The 19020-nt window shown below is 36.3% G+C and overlaps 1 protein-coding gene across 2 annotated transcripts in view; it reads left to right on the top strand.

Annotated features, from left to right (window-relative positions):
* LOC150093045 (uncharacterized) overlaps window positions 1-19020 on the top strand; it is a 236600-nt gene that overhangs the window by 53322 nt on the left and 164258 nt on the right. For both annotated transcript variants that reach the window (XM_090413689.1, XM_090413688.1), the window contains one exon: window positions 18473-18781. The gene's annotated coding sequence lies outside the window, so the exon portion shown is untranslated. The remainder of the gene's footprint in view (window positions 1-18472; window positions 18782-19020) is intronic.

The following is a 19020-nucleotide window of genomic DNA, read 5'->3' as shown; positions in this document are numbered from 1 at the left end:
AGAAAATCATCGCTTGGCTATAGATCCTTCTAGAAGAACACAAGGTGTGAAGGAGGAAGGAAATAAGGTGTGGCAGCTGTTGTCATATGTATTTCCTTAAAGTAATTGTTTGTAAATGTTAACCTGTAAAGGAGTGAGTTCTTTGATAAATGTGCACCAGACAGCGAGTTTTTTTTTTTTCATGTAAAATCGTCTCGAAAGTGATTTTATTAAATAAAATATTATAGTTACTGTTACTACCATTTTACAAATAAGAATTTACTTTTGGTAATCACATTTAAATAAATAGGACCATAAAATAATGCCCGTTGATTATCACTTGAAGTATAAAAACAAAAGAGAAATATAATGTATTTCATTATTATTGTGTTTAAATAATATTTATTTATTATTTATAGATTGTTTGTCATAAAAACTTCTACCACAAACAAAACAAATTTATTTTGTTTTTAATAAATGCGGACTATTGCATATGTACAATTATAAAAGATTTTATTCTTATTATATTTTGATAGTTAAAAAATGTTTTTCTTATGTAAGATAAGTTAACACAGATGGTGTGTGCAAATATTTCATGTTTAGATCATGAAATATTTGTTTAAAAATGATAGCCTTTACAGGTTGATTGTCCCCTCATACTTTTTGATTGGCATTTGTACACAAGCTGTATTAATAAAAGTTTTTGTGTGAAATGCGGCTTTATTTGCTCAAAGATGGAAGCCCTTCGTTAAAATTTCCATAGCTTGCCACTGAGTACACATAATTAAAACTCTTATGGTTCCTCAGCAATGTTAATAGAAATCACTGGCAGCTATTGCAAGCTTTTCAAAATGGAAAGAGGTTACATCAAAGCTGCATACTTTTGCAGCCTTGATGTATAAGTATGCAGTATCAAGGGAACTAGCATTAGCAAAAGTATGTAGTGGGAGGAGATTCTTGGACATGATACCTATTCAGAGTGACCAGTTTTCTAGCTATATCATTGTCTTGAAAGTGTCTCATATATACCACCACTTGGATCCCTGCCCCTCCAGGCCTTGATGCGAATCCACCATCGCATCAAGTTCATTCTTGTGGTAGAGGAAGATAATTCAAATTTCTGTTATAGATCTCCTTTCTCTTCATTAACTAGACGGTAGCCTTCACGTCTTTGTTTTTAGAAGAAAACACATATAGAACTTTACATTCATGCTCTTTCACATCATTATCCTAGTAAAAATTTGGAACCATTAAAGTTCATTCAGTACTGCTGTCTTAGGAAATGAATTACATCAGATCCACTTTTTTTGCCAATGGCTTTAGTCTATAGGTCAACAAAGTGATTAATAATTATAGGATTTCCTCATCATTGGCCTCTCTAGGGGTGGTTCATCATATCTTTCACCATTCCTTGTTAAAGGTGTCTCTGAAGGAATAGCTAATTGCTTATATTTATTGGCCTACAGGTGTCCTTTCACCCTATTAACAAGATTTCTGCTTGTTTAGTCTCTGTAAAACTTCTATATCTACCCTCTCTTCCCTAAATATAAAATTCTATACCAGTATAGATTATCATATACTGCTCAAAACAATTAGGGGATATTTTGGTTTTCTTGTAAATTATAAAGTTATAAAAATAATTTACAACTGTAACACATTTATTTAAAAATATTCTTAATATACAACAGTGTAGAACATGCAACTGTGTACAAAATCATGTTAAGACTTGTCGAAACATTTCTTAGCCTTATTAGCATGTGGGGGGTATGAAAGCGTGGCTTGTTGCACTCACATACACAGTGCATAATTATCACTTAAATTGTAAACTTGTGTCACCTACCACCATTATTTTGTTAAAAATGATGGAGCAACATGATATCCCAGAATCCATGGCTTGGAGAGCCATTGATCGATTAGAAGCTGGACAAACGCAGAAAGTTGCCGCTCAAGCATGTCGTGTATCTCAAAGCGTAATTTTGAGACTTTGAAATCGTCTTTATGCCATAGGTTTATATGCTCGAAGAACCAATGTTTGCATTCCACTTACTGCAAATCACAAAAGAGCTGAAGAATTTAGGCACAGTAACATTGCAGTTGGACAAATGAAAATTGGGCTCATGTACTTCTTAGTGTTGAGTCCAGGTTCAGTCTGCAACCAGATAATTGGCATATTTTGATATGGCGTGAAAGTGGAACAAGAAATAATCCACAGCTTGTTAGTGAAAGACCCCAACATCAAGGTGGGAATTTGATGGGATGGGCTGGAATAAGTATAATGGCCATACTGATCTTTATTATATCAGAAACAGTTCCTTAAGCCCAAAGGTATCACAATGAGATTTTGGAACCTATAGTTCGTCCATATGCTGCTGAAATTGGCCAAGAATTCATTTTTATGGATGACAATGCTCATCCACACCGTGCAAATTTGGTACTAGAGTGATTTGAGGAAGAAGGTATTGAACAAATGGACTGGCCTACCTGTTCACCGGATTGTAATCCAATCGAACATGCCTGGGATGCTTTAGGTAGGTGCGTTTCCACTTGACTGGTGCCACCACAATCATTTCAAGAGCTCGAAATTGCTCTCACAGAAGAGTGGGGAAATATCCCACAAGAACTGTTTGATCATCTTATCCGGTCCATGAAATCAAGGTGTACAGCTGCTTTGGCTGTTAATGGAGACCATATGCCCTATTAAAAATTAACAAAAGCATTTTTGGCTATTATTGTTATTCTTGTTAAAATTATTTCATGCTAAAATGTATCATTTGTTAAATTTGTAATAAATATCGATTATTTGAACAATATCTCATCAATTACACCCTGTCCATAAGTAAGAAATGTTCATTCATGTATAAAGTACCCAATAGTTATAATTATTTGCAGAAATTTATAATTATCTAACAGAAACTAAAATATCCCCTAATTGTTTTGAGCAGTGTATTAAAAGTCATACTGAAAATGGCCTTGATACTAGGGCAAAAATTAATGCAGAAGTCTTGTATGACTTCTGAATTAATTCAACTTTGGTATATCTCCTGGGTGTGGCTCCCACTGATGAGTCCTCAAAGGTTGGGGGGGGGGGGTGGGGGGGGGGGGGGGTGGGGGGGGGGGGGGGTGGGGGGGGGGGGGGGTGGGGGGGGGGGGGGGTGGGGGGGGGGGGGGGTGGGGGGGGGGGGGGGTGGGGGGGGGGGGGGGTGGGGGGGGGGGGGGGTGGGGGGGGGGGGGGGTGGGGGGGGGGGGGGGTGGGGGGGGGGGGGGGTGGGGGGGGGGGGGGGTGGGGGGGGGGGGGGGTGGGGGGGGGGGGGGGTGGGGGGGGGGGGGGGTGGGGGGGGGGGGGGGTGGGGGGGGGGGGGGGTGGGGGGGGGGGGGGGTGGGGGGGGGGGGGGGTGGGGGGGGGGGGGGGTGGGGGGGGGGGGGGGTGGGGGGGGGGGGGGGTGGGGGGGGGGGGGGGTGGGGGGGGGGGGGGGTGGGGGGGGGGGGGGGTGGGGGGGGGGGGGGGTGGGGGGGGGGGGGGGTGGGGGGGGGGGGGGGTGGGGGGGGGGGGGGGTGGGGGGGGGGGGGGGTGGGGGGATGCATACAGATGCTTTTTAAATTTGGAATATATAATAAACTTAGTGGTATTGGAATTAGTTGCTGGGGAAAAAAAAAATCGTTGGATTTGCCAAGGACATTGACGTAATAGCAGAAGAATGAATATCAGAATTAATGGAGTTTCTAAGCAGCCACTTAGTGATTATGGATTAAGGATCAGCATTCACAAGTCAAAAATGATATCTTTGATAAATAAGTCTGTGAAATTTTCAGTTAATGGTGAAAAATTGGAAGAAATAGAAAAATGTACCTACTTGAGAATTGTACAACACAGAGATGATTTTTAAACATGATATTAAAGCACCCATTGCTAAAGCAACTGTTGCTCTTTGGAAAGACCATAAAATACACTGCAAGACGTTACCTTATCGGCACTCTTGTTAACTCTGTCATACGGTATGGATGGGAGAATTGGACATTGTTAAAGAAAGATGAGAAAAGACTATTGGCCTTCGAGATGAAGTGCTACAGAAAATTTTTGAAGATACCATACATGGCACACATAATACATGAAGAAATTAGGAGGAAAATCTGTTCTGTTGCCAAAACACAAGACAATATCATCACTAAAATACATCAAAAACAGCTCAGGTGACTGAGCCACATGGCTAGATCATATAGTTTACCTAAAATAGCACTAGAGGGCTTGACTTCTGGTAAAGAAAAAAAAAAAAACATAGGGGAAACCTAGGATCATCACCTGGATAGATAACATTAGAAAATAGACTGATTCTTTGTTCTCCATCTTGTTAAGGATATCCCAAGACAGAAACACCTGGAGAGACGACGTCAGGACTGTCACCTTTATAGTTGTGCCCCCAACTGTCTACGTAGACTATGGATGAAGAAGAAGAACCAGCAGGATTCTGTAAAAGCAAGAGTATAATACATCTCATTGGAGACTGATATATTGAATATAATAAAATACTATGTCACAATATTATAGATATACAGAAGGCCTTTGATTCAGTATGACCTGTTTGTTACTGACAGCTTTGATTCAGTATGGCATGAGGTATCATGTAGAATACTGAACCAGTATGGAATAGATAATAAAATAGCTCACCCAGTGGTGAGCTATAAGGGGCTTGCACGAGCCTTTGTTAAATTTTTCTCAAATTTGCGAGCCCTTTATTCTTGTTTACTTTTTTTTATTTAAAAAAAAAAAAAATAATTTTTTGAAATATATTAAGCGACAAACTCATATGGTAACCTAACAAAAATTAGTCTATTTGGCAGTGTATAGATTATTTGGAATTATTGTTTAACTCCTCTATAACGAATGCACCCAACTGAATGGTAAAACCAGTAACCAATCAAATGTTCGTAAAACTGTCATCAACGGATTGGTCCACTGGACATTAGTTCTGTGTTCGTTAGTACACTGATGTATAACAATTGTTTGTGTTTAAAATTTAAAAATAATAATAAATTTAAAAACTGTATATTCAGCAAATTTTATTTTTATAACTGTAAAAATATTTTTACCTGTGAAACATGAAAAGACAGTCAAATTTATTAAATTTTTTTGGGAAAGAAAAAATAATGAAAAGTGATTCTGCTGATTCTACTGCAGTTGAAAATGAAGTCAAAGATGAAGTTGGAAGATAAGATAATACCCACATTGATTCAATGAATATTCAACAAGTTAGAGGAGAAAAAGAAAATCATTTACCTGATTGCTGGAACGAGAAGCAAGCATTGTATTTCAAAATGCAGTATAAGTGGTTAGAAGTTAAAAATGGTAAATTAGGATGTTGTGTTTGCTCAAAATATATAAAAACTTAGGTGTTAAAGGAGAAAAAAGTTGTCGCCTATCAAAGGAATGGATAGAAATGAAAATAGAATCGAATGGAAACACTAGACTTGAAAAGCACATTTTTGCATAAAAAGTTATCCAAACATAATGAATCATTTGCTCATAATAAAATCATAAAAAATAAATGAAGAATGTAGCGAATCTATATTACCAAATTTAATTGACAAACTAAATGATAAAGAAATTTTGATAACTTCAAAAATGTTTAATTCTGTTTATAGTTTGAAGAGAAACCGACCAATGTCTGATTTACCAGATTTAATCGAGCTTCAAATTAAAAATGGTATTGATCGAGGATTATCATTGCATTAGATTCTCAGGAATTAGAATAGTTGAACATATTTCTAAACAAATAAAATTAGAAATATTCTCCAAAATAATAGAAAAAAATTGCAAAATTTCTATAATAGCAGACAAATCAACAACGTTAGCGAAAATAAATGTTTTAGTTATTCACATGTTGAGCTCACTGAACTATGTATGATTTTTGTAGATCTTGTAGAACTAGAAAATACCACTGCAGAATGTATACATGCTACTTTAAATTCATATGCATTTTCTGATAACTATTTAAAAAATCATCTCATTGCATTTTGTTCTGATGGAGCTAGTGTAATGTTAGGAAACAAATCAGGTGTTGCAATCAAACTTTTACAAAAATTTCCCAACATTGTGATTTGGCATTGCGTAGCTCATCATTTACAATTACTATTAGACGATTTGATAAAAAAAAACATTCTTCTTCTTTGAGTGCCATCTTCTATCGGAGGTCGGCGACCACCTTGGCAAATTTTGAGCGATTCTCAGCTATTCTGAGCAGTCTCTCAGAGTTCATACCAGTCCACTGTCTGATATCTGCCAGCCAAGATTTTCTTCATCTTCCTTGTCCTCTTCTTCCATTTATCTTCCCTTTTATAATCAATTGGAGTATCTTATATTTTTCATTACGAAGTAGGTGACCAAGATATGCAGTTTTCCTTCTTTTTATGGTATCTAAAAGTTCACGTGATTTCCCCATTTGTTCCAGTACTTCCTGATTGGACGTTTTTGCTGTCCATGGGATTTTTAACATTCGTCTGTATAACCACATCTCAAAGGCTTCAAGTCTTTTTATTGATGTTGTCTTCAAGGTCCAAGTTTCTGCACCATGCAGCAGTACAGACCATACATAGCATTTAACCATACATACTCTAAGCTCTAACTTTAAACTGCGGTCACACAGTGTCGATTTCATCAAGAGAAAATTTTTTCTTGCCATTTCAATTCTAACTTTTATTTTCATTTCTGGATTGCAATCTTCATTTAACCAGCATCCGAGATATTTAAACTTTGCCACTCTTTCTATTTGTTTCCTATTTAAAGAAAGTGCTAAATTAAGAATTGGTTTCTTACTTATGACCATGAATTTAGTTTTGGTGATATTTATTTTTAATCCCATTTTTTTCACTCTCTGCATTTATTAGTTCCAAAAGATTTTGAAGATCCTGAATATTGTCAGCCAGAAGAGCTGTATCATCGGCATATCGGATGTTACTGATGATTTCACCATTTACACTAATCCCTTCCTTTCAAGACTTTTTGAAATATGGCTTCTGAGTAGATGTTAAAAAGAAGAGGTGACAGCAACATCCTTGCCTTACTCCTCGTTTGATGTTAATGGAGTCTGTAATAATGTCATCAACTTGAACAGATGCCGTTTGGTTCCAATATAAGTTTTCAATGATCCTGATGTCTTTACCATCTAATCCAGTTCTTTTTAATAGTACAATCATGTTAGCATGTTGGACTTTGTCAAATGCTTTCTCGAAGTTGATGAAGCAAATGAATATTACCTTGTTTTGGTCAATACATTTTTGAAATAAGATCTGAGAACAGAAAAGGGCCTCTCTTGTTCCCAAGCCGTTTCTAAAGTCGAATTGGGTATCGCTGATGGTGTCTTCACATTTTCTGTATATTCTTTTTTGAATTATTTTCAGAAACATTTTGAGAACGTGACTCATTAGGCTGATCATTCTATAATCATTACAAGTTTTCGCATTTACTTTTTTAGGTAGCATGATGAAGGTCGACTGTAACCAGTCTTGAGGGATTATGCCTGTGTCGTAGATCTTATTAAATAGCTTTACTAATATGTTAATGTTGTCACCTTCTAATAACTTTACTATTTCTGCTGGTATTCTATCTGGTCCCAGGGCTTTACCATTTTTAGCTGAGTTTAATGCACATTCCACCTCTGATTTTAGAATGCATGGACCCTCCATGTGTTCATAAGTATTTTCTGGGTTCTGTCTGTTATCAGTAAAGAGTTCTAGTATATATTTCACCCATTCTTCTATTTTGTCATCCTTTTTGGATATAATTTCTCCCTTTTTGTTTCGAAGGATACAGAATTGTTTTTTCTTATATATACCTGAGGTCTCTTTCATCTTTTTGTGTAGATTAAAATTGTCATGTTTCTCCTGTAGAATTTCTATTTCTTTACATTTTTCATTCATCCAGATTTCTTTTGCTTTTTTGATCTTGTGTTTAATAATTTTCTGAACCTCTGTATATTTTGTTGGATTATGATTTTTATATGATCTGCGTTGATCCATGAGAGAATTTCATCAGTCATCCAATCTTTCTTTTTTTACCGCTCTATTAGGACATAAGGTATTGGTACATTTCTCTATGAAGACAGATTTCAATTTGTCCCACGATTCATCAACCCTCATGATGTCATCATTCTTGATAAGTGCTAGCTCTTGATTCAGATCTTGACTCAATTTGCTTCTTATCTCTGTGTTTTTTAATTTCCCCAAATCAAACCTTTTTTGTTGATGTTTCTTAAGCATAGCTTTCAGTCTAAGTTGTAACTCTGCCACCAGTAGGTTATGATCAGAAGCAATATCTGCACTAGGATAGGTTTTTGTACTCTTTATAGAACTTTGAAATCGTTGATTAATTAGTAAGTAATCAATTTGGTTTCTGACTATATTCCCATTATTATCCTGTAGTGATCGCCAAGTATACAATCTTCGAGGTGGTAACTTAAACCACGTGTTTGTGATTATTAGCTCCTCTTCCTGGCAGAATTGAAAAAGACGGTCACCTCTCTCATTTCTTGTGCCCAGTCCATGTTCACCAACTACATCTCCACTTCTACCTTTCCCAACTTTAGCATTGAAATCACCCATGACTATGTTAATATCATGCTTTTTTGTGTTTTTCATTAGTTCTTTTAATTGATCATAAAATTCTTCAATTTCGGTATCACTCTTGTCAGCAGTAGGGGCATAGACTTGTATAAGATTAACATCTAGTGGTTGTCCTTTCAGTTTTAATAACATCATCCTATCTGAGTAAGGGATGAAGCTCAACAGTGACTTATTGATATCTTTGTTTATTATTATTCCAACTCCGTTTTGATGGTTGTTTTTACAACTTCCAGAGTGATACATTGTTATGTCATTGACTTGAGTTTTGCCTGATCCTGGCCACCTAACTTCACTCATTCCTAAAATTCCAATTTCAAGTCTTTTCATTTCTTGGATAGCATTTCTTAGCTTACCTGCTTCATACAAGGTTCTGACATTCCAGGTTCCTAGTTTTACTGAGCGCACCATGTTGAGCCCGGGGATTCTTCGCACCCCTGTCCCATTTAAGGGACGTCGGTAACTCGGGGCCATTTGTGTAGATTTGCTCGCCATGGTGGTTAGTCTGGAGAGAGAGAATAGAGCAGTAGTTTCTCCATTTGCTTTCTGCTCTGCAGTATTACAGACATACACAATAAACTGTATTGCCCTCTGCAATTTTCTAATCACAAGCTTTACCGTCATCATGAGACTTCAACCTTGTGTCAGTACTGACAAAGCTGCTTCCCTTTGCCAGAGGATTGAATCCTTTATTTTTCCTTGTAACCCTAGGTAGGGGCCCTAACCGGGTACTGACAGCCGGAGCCAGCTGAGCCCCGGTTGTTTATAGAGGTCTGCTCCTCTGAAGATTCTTCTGCACATTTCACTGTTGGGATACAAATCCTCTTCCACTGATTTGTCCATTGTTCTTCACAGAGTTCCGTTAGCATCCTTGTAGGGAGTGTACCCTACGGAAGGTCCCAGGGAGCACGACGTGGACTTGCTTCACTCCCCAAAAAAAACATTAAAGAAATAAATCATTTTGAAATATTTATGGATAAATTATATGCTTTTTATCATCAATCACCAAAAATTCACCGAGAGTTAAATATGATTGCAAAAGACCTTGGTATCGAAATTTTAAAGATCGGCAGTGTGTTTGGACCACAATGGGCAACTTGCAGTTTACGAACGGCTCTTGCTGTGTGGAGAAATTACCCAACTTTATGCAAGCATTTTGCATCGAATTGATAAATATAAGGGCTTTTTAAACCGACTTCTCAATTTTGAATTTTTAAAAGATCTAACATTAATGATTGATATCCTACAGGAATTATCATATCTGTCAATAGCTCTACAAAGTCGCAATATAAGTATTATAAAGGCTAGCTCCTTAATTATGCAAACAATTAATGCAATTAACGATTTTAAAAATTCTGTAGGTTCTTATGAATCTAAAATTGATACCATGTTAAAATAAAAAGAATTTGAAGGAATAGCAATTGAAAGCAAAATCAGATTTCACAAACTACTGCGAGAAATATTACTAAACTCTCATATAATGTAATAAATTTAGTTTAATCCTTTATCCAAGTGTAAGCAAACAAAAGCTTGCGCCTGAAGTATCTTCAGGACTGAAGCAACTCGTGGTAAAGGTGAACCAAGCTCTCATCACTACTTGTCTTAGCATCTCCCATAATGCAAGGCACGTCTCCTTGCGGACATGTATAATACTATGCATTAAGGAAATGGCCACTACCCAGACCAGTTTCAACCTTTATTGAGGTCTCGTCAGTGGGATCCAGACCCAGAGGTGGTGATAGTAAGGTGGAAGCAATGGAGAAGTCATATTTACCTATACGAGTTGCCAAATGATGTTTCACCTTATTAAGTCCACCTTTACCATGAGTGGCCTCAGTCCTGAACTTGGATACTGATTAAACTAAATTTATTATATTCTAACCAAGTGGGAAAAAACTTCCAACATCTCATATAATCTCATATAATGTCTTTAAAGGATAGATTAATGCAGCAAAGTAATTTTAAACTTAAAAATGAAAATTATGAGGATTTGGAAGATGAAGAACTGAAAACATTTTAAATGTATGTTATCCTGAAACATGGAATATGGAAGAAGTTACATGTCCATGGTTATAAGGAGAAAAGAGAATAAGATCTTTAAATTTTATTTTGAAATATGAAATTAAAATGAATGATTTTAGAGATTTAGTGGAAATGGCTTTGACTGAAAAGTTACAAAACGAAATTTCCAGCACGATGAAAAAAGCCAAAGTGATTATGACAACAATTGCAGTTTGCAGTGCTGAAGCCGGATGAGCTTTTAGTGTGATGAATAATATCGTAATGACGAAGAGGTCTATCACTGTAAAACATATTTCGGGTTTAATGACTATGTATAAATGAGAAACCCTTGAATGAATTTAATCCGAATCCCTATGATAAATCTTTTCTAGAAAATCATCGCTTGGCTATAGATCCTTCTAGAAGAACACAAGGTGTGAAGGAGGAAGGAAATAAGGTGTGGCAGCTGTTGTCATATGTATTTCCTTAAAGTAATTGTTTGTAAATGTTAACCTGTAAAGGAGTGAGTTCTTTGATAAATGTGCACCAGACAGCGAGTTTTTTTTTTTTCATGTAAAATCGTCTCGAAAGTGATTTTATTAAATAAAATATTATAGTTACTGTTACTACCATTTTACAAATAAGAATTTACTTTTGGTAATCACATTTAAATAAATAGGACCATAAAATAATGCCCGTTGATTATCACTTGAAGTATAAAAACAAAAGAGAAATATAATGTATTTCATTATTATTGTGTTTAAATAATATTTATTTATTATTTATAGATTGTTTGTCATAAAAACTTCTACCACAAACAAAACAAATTTATTTTGTTTTTAATAAATGCGGACTATTGCATATGTACAATTATAAAAGATTTTATTCTTATTATATTTTGATAGTTAAAAAATGTTTTTCTTATGTAAGATAAGTTAACACAGATGGTGTGTGCAAATATTTCATGTTTAGATCATGAAATATTTGTTTAAAAATGATAGCCTTTACAGGTTGATTGTCCCCTCATACTTTTTGATTGGCATTTGTACACAAGCTGTATTAATAAAAGTTTTTGTGTGAAATGCGGCTTTATTTGCTCAAAGATGGAAGCCCTTCGTTAAAATTTCCATAGCTTGCCACTGAGTACACATAATTAAAACTCTTATGGTTCCTCAGCAATGTTAATAGAAATCACTGGCAGCTATTGCAAGCTTTTCAAAATGGAAAGAGGTTACATCAAAGCTGCATACTTTTGCAGCCTTGATGTATAAGTATGCAGTATCAAGGGAACTAGCATTAGCAAAAGTATGTAGTGGGAGGAGATTCTTGGACATGATACCTATTCAGAGTGACCAGTTTTCTAGCTATATCATTGTCTTGAAAGTGTCTCATATATACCACCACTTGGATCCCTGCCCCTCCAGGCCTTGATGCGAATCCACCATTGCATCAAGTTCATTCTTGTGGTAGAGGAAGATAATTCAAATTTCTGTTATAGATCTCCTTTCTCTTCATTAACTAGACGGTAGCCTTCACGTCTTTGTTTTTAGAAGAAAACACATATAGAACTTTACATTCATGCTCTTTCACATCATTATCCTAGTAAAAATTTGGAACCATTAAAGTTCATTCAGTACTGCTGTCTTAGGAAATGAATTACATCAGATCCACTTTTTTTGCCAATGGCTTTAGTCTATAGGTCAACAAAGTGATTAATAATTATAGGATTTCCTCATCATTGGCCTCTCTAGGGGTGGTTCATCATATCTTTCACCATTCCTTGTTAAAGGTGTCTCTGAAGGAATAGCTAATTGCTTATATTTATTGGCCTACAGGTGTCCTTTCACCCTATTAACAAGATTTCTGCTTGTTTAGTCTCTGTAAAACTTCTATATCTACCCTCTCTTCCCTAAATATAAAATTCTATACCAGTATAGATTATCATATACTGCTCAAAACAATTAGGGGATATTTTGGTTTTCTTGTAAATTATAAAGTTATAAAAATAATTTACAACTGTAACACATTTATTTAAAAATATTCTTAATATACAACAGTGTAGAACATGCAACTGTGTACAAAATCATGTTAAGACTTGTCGAAACATTTCTTAGCCTTATTAGCATGTGGGGGGTATGAAAGCGTGGCTTGTTGCACTCACATACACAGTGCATAATTATCACTTAAATTGTAAACTTGTGTCACCTACCACCATTATTTTGTTAAAAATGATGGAGCAACATGATATCCCAGAATCCATGGCTTGGAGAGCCATTGATCGATTAGAAGCTGGACAAACGCAGAAAGTTGCCGCTCAAGCATGTCGTGTATCTCAAAGCGTAATTTTGAGACTTTGAAATCGTCTTTATGCCATAGGTTTATATGCTCGAAGAACCAATGTTTGCATTCCACTTACTGCAAATCACAAAAGAGCTGAAGAATTTAGGCACAGTAACATTGCAGTTGGACAAATGAAAATTGGGCTCATGTACTTCTTAGTGTTGAGTCCAGGTTCAGTCTGCAACCAGATAATTGGCATATTTTGATATGGCGTGAAAGTGGAACAAGAAATAATCCACAGCTTGTTAGTGAAAGACCCCAACATCAAGGTGGGAATTTGATGGGATGGGCTGGAATAAGTATAATGGCCATACTGATCTTTATTATATCAGAAACAGTTCCTTAAGCCCAAAGGTATCACAATGAGATTTTGGAACCTATAGTTCGTCCATATGCTGCTGAAATTGGCCAAGAATTCATTTTTATGGATGACAATGCTCATCCACACCGTGCAAATTTGGTACTAGAGTGATTTGAGGAAGAAGGTATTGAACAAATGGACTGGCCTACCTGTTCACCGGATTGTAATCCAATCGAACATGCCTGGGATGCTTTAGGTAGGTGCGTTTCCACTTGACTGGTGCCACCACAATCATTTCAAGAGCTCGAAATTGCTCTCACAGAAGAGTGGGGAAATATCCCACAAGAACTGTTTGATCATCTTATCCGGTCCATGAAATCAAGGTGTACAGCTGCTTTGGCTGTTAATGGAGACCATATGCCCTATTAAAAATTAACAAAAGCATTTTTGGCTATTATTGTTATTCTTGTTAAAATTATTTCATGCTAAAATGTATCATTTGTTAAATTTGTAATAAATATCGATTATTTGAACAATATCTCATCAATTACACCCTGTCCATAAGTAAGAAATGTTCATTCATGTATAAAGTACCCAATAGTTATAATTATTTGCAGAAATTTATAATTATCTAACAGAAACTAAAATATCCCCTAATTGTTTTGAGCAGTGTATTAAAAGTCATACTGAAAATGGCCTTGATACTAGGGCAAAAATTAATGCAGAAGTCTTGTATGACTTCTGAATTAATTCAACTTTGGTATATCTCCTGGGTGTGGCTCCCACTGATGAGTCCTCAAAGGTCGAAACTGGTCTGGATAATGGTCCTTCCCATAATGAATAGCATTGTGTGTTTTGGATTATGGGATACAAAGGTAATTAATGTGAAGTCATTAGTCTCTATATTATATATAGGTAGCCTGGTCATGAATGTACTCTGCATGCAAACTTCGTTTGCTTATCCTTGAATAAAGGATAAAATAAGACTATAATTTATCATCATCATCATCAAATTCCTGCCATGTACCCTCAAGGGGTGTACAGGATATGACAGTACTACATGAAAAAATTACATCATTACTAACTTCCTATCTACAATTTTCCTCCAAATCAGTCTGTTACTTGTCAAGACTCCAACATTATCAGATCTTATATTTCTATCGTCTAAGGCACTTTGTACCGTATCAATCCACCTGTATCTTGGTCTTCCTCTGGGTCGTTTTCCTGCCAACCTGGCAGAGAACACTTGTTTTGCTAATCTTTCCTCTCCCATTCTATTTAAGTGACCATACCATCTGAGATTAGCTCTGCTAACGCATTCCTGGATGCTGACAATGTCAAGTTCTTTCCTAATATCCTCATTTTTAATATGATATTGCCATTGATGCCATCTGTTCACGCCTCTAATCTTTCTCAGGACTCTCATATCTGCGGTCTCTAGTCTTTGGTCAGGTGTTTTACTTCTGACCCAGCTCTCAGATCCATAAGTTAAAATTGGTTTGAACACAGTCTTGTATGCAGCTAATTTAGTGTTCCGACTAATTTCTTTCTTATTCCATATGAATTTATTCAATTGACTTCCCACGATACCAGCTTTGCTGATTCTGTTGTCTATTTCTATATTTAGTTTACCATCTTCAGTAAAAATTGTGCCTAAGTAGCTGAAATGTTTTACTTGTTCCACAGGTTCTCCATTCACAACACAGTTGACATTTTCAATGATTCTGCCTATTTTCATTGTCTTTGTCTTTTTATTGCTGACCTTCATACCATATCTATTACAACAGCTATTCAATTTAGTCAGAGAATCTTGCAGACTTGTAGCGGATTTATTTAGAAGTATAACATCATCCGCATAAAGCAAAGAGCTGACATTAACATCTCCAATTTTGATATCAGGTTTAATACCACATTCCTTCATAATGTGATCCATATAGATAATGAATAACAGAGGGGATAATGTACATCCTTGTCTCACACCAGATTTAACATTAAACCATCTTCCTGTACTTCCTTGAATTCTAACTGCTGACTCACAACTCAAATAAAGACTAAGTATTGCTTGATATAATGCCCCATTGACACCATATAACTGCAGCGTATTGAATAGCTTCTCTCTTGGCACCTTGTCATATGCCTTTTCCAAATCGACAAAACTTAAATACAGATCTTTGTTATATTCCCATGCTTTCTCGACTATTTGTCGTAAAGTGAAGATCTGATCCTGACAACCTCTATTTGGCCTGAATCCAGCTTGTTCTTCACCAAGCTTTTCTTCCACAATTATTCTCAACCGTTTCTCAAGTATATTTGCATAGATCTTGCCAGGAACACTCAGTAGGGAAATACCTCTGTAATTCTCACATTCAGTTTTATTTCCCTTTTTATATATGGGTACTATGAGAGCTCTACTCCAATCATTGGGAATTCGTCCCTCTGTCCAGGCTTTCTGAACTATGCAGTGCAGCCACTGTAAGACTCTTATACCACCATACTTCAGCATTTCTGGTCGAATATCATCCACTCCTGCTGCCTTTCCACATTTCAAGCCTTTGATGGCTTTTTCTACTTCAAGTATGGATATGTATTCCTGACTGCATGCCTGGTCAGTGTTTTTTATCACTGTGCTATCATCACTGCTTGTTTCATTTAGCAGTTTTTCAAAGTAATTACTCCATACTTCAAGGATATCTTTTTCTCCTGTTTTCATTTCACCTTTATCATCTCTAATTCCTTTTACAGCACTCTTTCCTTCATTCCTAAGCTTCTTCAACAACCTCGAGAATATTTTGCCACCTTCTTCATATTTATTTTCTATATTCTTGCCAAAGTCCTCCCATGACTTTTGTTTAGCTAGTTTTACACACTGTTTAGCTTTCTTACATTTGTCTCTGTATTCTGTAAGAGTAAAAGCTGACTTATTTGCCAGGAGCTTTTGATATGCTTTCTTCTTTTCCTTCACTGCCTCTTTAACTTCCTGTGTCCACCAGGGAGTTCTGATTTTTTTATCTTTGCACACAACCTCACCACATGCCTCTCTGGCAGAATCAATCAATGTTTCCTTCAGAGTTTGCCACTGAATCTCCAAGGTTCGATTCCTGTTCTCAAACTCTTTCATTTTCTTTTCAATAATATTTCTGTATTTTAGTCTACAGTTTACATCTGAGAGCTGCTCAACTTTTATTCGCTTTAAAACTTGCTTACATGTTATTCTTTTCAATATGAAATTCAATTTTATCCTGCTGAAGACTAAATAGTGATCACTTCCAATTTCAAATCCTCTGTACACTCTGGTGTCCTGCACCAGGGAGAAAACATCACTATCAACAATAACATAGTCAATGAGACTTTTCTTATTCCTAGCCTCTTCTCTCCATGTAAATTTGTGCACATTTTTATGTTGGAACATGGTGTTAGTAATAACCAGTCCATGTCCTGAGCAGAAATCCAACAGATATTTGCCATTATTATTAGCTTTGCTCTTTTCTCCAAATTTTCCCAAAATATTTTTGTATGTCTCACAATCATTTTCTACTCTACTATTTAGATCCCCAACAAGGACCAACTTTTCCTTTTTCATTGTGTCAGTTGCTTTTTCTAAAGCCTCAAAAAATTCCTCCACTTCTACCTTAGTAGAGCCTTCTGTGGGACCATAGGCACAAATAAGTCTCATTGTCCAGTTCCCCGTTCTCATATTTGCCCACATTACTCTACTTGAGACTGACTGCCATTCAAGAAGATTAGCCTCGTATTTTGTGTTGAATACTATGGCTACTCCTTCTTTTCCTTGATTGTTATTGCCTGAATATAACATTTTGTATTTATTGCTCAGAAAGATCTCACCAGTTTTGGTCTTTTTTGTTTCAGTCACCCCTATTATGTCGATCTGGTACTTATCTAATTCCTCAGCTAGCTCCATTTCTTTGTCATTCAGGCTTCTTACGTTGATAGTACCGATCTTTAACTCTGGTGATGTTGAGTTGGGGTTTGTTTTCAGATTTGTTCCAGTAGCTGACTTTTCGCTGTTCGCCCTGGTTCCCTGGCGAAAACAATGGGGGCCTTGTTTAACCGGGCGACGCCCCAGCCGGCATGAAATTTTGTCATGTTGTACCATCATTTTTTATTTTGGTTTAACCAATAAGAATACAATTTGGTCGGCTAAATCCCAAATTGCCAGCCCATCCTCGTTCGTTCAGTATCAAAGTAGATACCCAACAGGGTGCACCACGAGAAGGTGAGGATTGGACATTAGGTCAGAAGCCCTGGTCGATTCTCCGCATTCCTTTAAAGGCTATGTGGAGGTCTCCTCTCAGTTATACAGCTTTGACCCTTAAGCACTAATTTATTCATAAGTTTAATTTGCAACCAAGTGAAAAAACCTTTTTGAAGACGTGCTTAATAAGTGTGAACTTCACAAACACAATAGTCCCTTTCTCATAATCATTTTCATGATAATTCACATTTCTATTATTAACATCCTTATTATGACATTGCTGCTCTTGGCCACAGATCTTGCCATTTCTTCCATCCTAATCTAGTTTCTCTCTCTTTGTGCAAGGTCTCATTCGAATTAATAATTTCCTAAGACTCCTGATACCAAATACATACAAGTGTAGGCCATCCCATTTATACAAATCCATTCTTCCTTCAAACTCACTTCACGCATCCAAAAAGACATCCATTCTTTCTACGCAGCCTACACATCAAATCGCTGGTGATCATAGCTCTTCTTCTTAATTCATTTCTATCATATCTCGGTAATGTACATCTGATTATCACGATCTCACTCTTCACTTGCACTTTCAGTAATCCCTTCATATCCTCTCTGATACTGAATTTATACTTTAGTACAGTCCTTTATGCAGTGCAAGATATATTCTTATATTCCATCCAAAAGTTTGATGATTTCTCACCCTCAGCAGTAGCACTAGCCTGAGTAAAAATATTTCTTAAATAACATGCTTTGAATACAAGAACACTCTGGTCAGGGGCTGCAGGAGTGAAGTAACGTTCAGTGAATGTGTTAATAAGATGACTATCGTAAGTACGAATGGTCATAAATCACGATCATTGAGGATTGAATGTATTTCACTGTAGTCCTATTTCCTTGATAATTTAGTATATTGTTATAATTTGTATAATAATTAAGCTTTCATTATAGCTATTTCTGATTCATTACTGAAAATTTACAACAAAATCATATAGTTATTTTATTTCCTTATTTCTTATTTACTTTTTTAGGCTCTCTAATTCTTTGAAGACAGGTACTGCTCTAACAATCTTTGATTGTCATGATGAGCAGGTAGCATCAGTAGAAATAAATGCTCTCAATATAGTTGAAACTACTGCCTGTTACTAATTTCTGCTGGAGTGGATAAAACCAGTTACCAATGTAGAATAATCTCTTCTTATTATTCATCACTTGTCTTCTGACATCACCTACTGTTGCTACCATCATTTGCTGACCTTACATATTGCTACTGTGAGTGCTGAAAGAAGACAGTTAACCTGCCTACGGCAGGTGGATGGTTTCTACTGGGCATCCAGCAGGTATGCTGTGCTTTTTTGTATATGACTTGCATAATTTAATCCTATTCGTATAGTTGAATAACCTAAAGCCAAGCCACATAAATCTTACTCAGAAGATAAACACAGAATTTAATTTAATGGAATAACTCAGTATTGCATGTAAGAAATGCTTATCTCTGGTGTCATTGGGATAAAATTCCTTTTACTGAATCCCACCCCTTCCCCAAACCTACTGCTTTGTCATTGTGTTTTCTTTTTCT

This window comes from Typopeltis vanoorti, chromosome 24 (genome assembly GCF_054136105.1).
Source record: "Typopeltis vanoorti isolate ZY-2024b chromosome 24, IOZ_Tvanoo_1.0, whole genome shotgun sequence".
Classification (NCBI taxonomy): Eukaryota; Metazoa; Arthropoda; class Arachnida; order Uropygi; family Thelyphonidae; genus Typopeltis; species Typopeltis vanoorti.
Note: the sequence above shows the minus strand (reverse complement) of the source record. Positions and strands in the feature narration are given on the sequence as shown.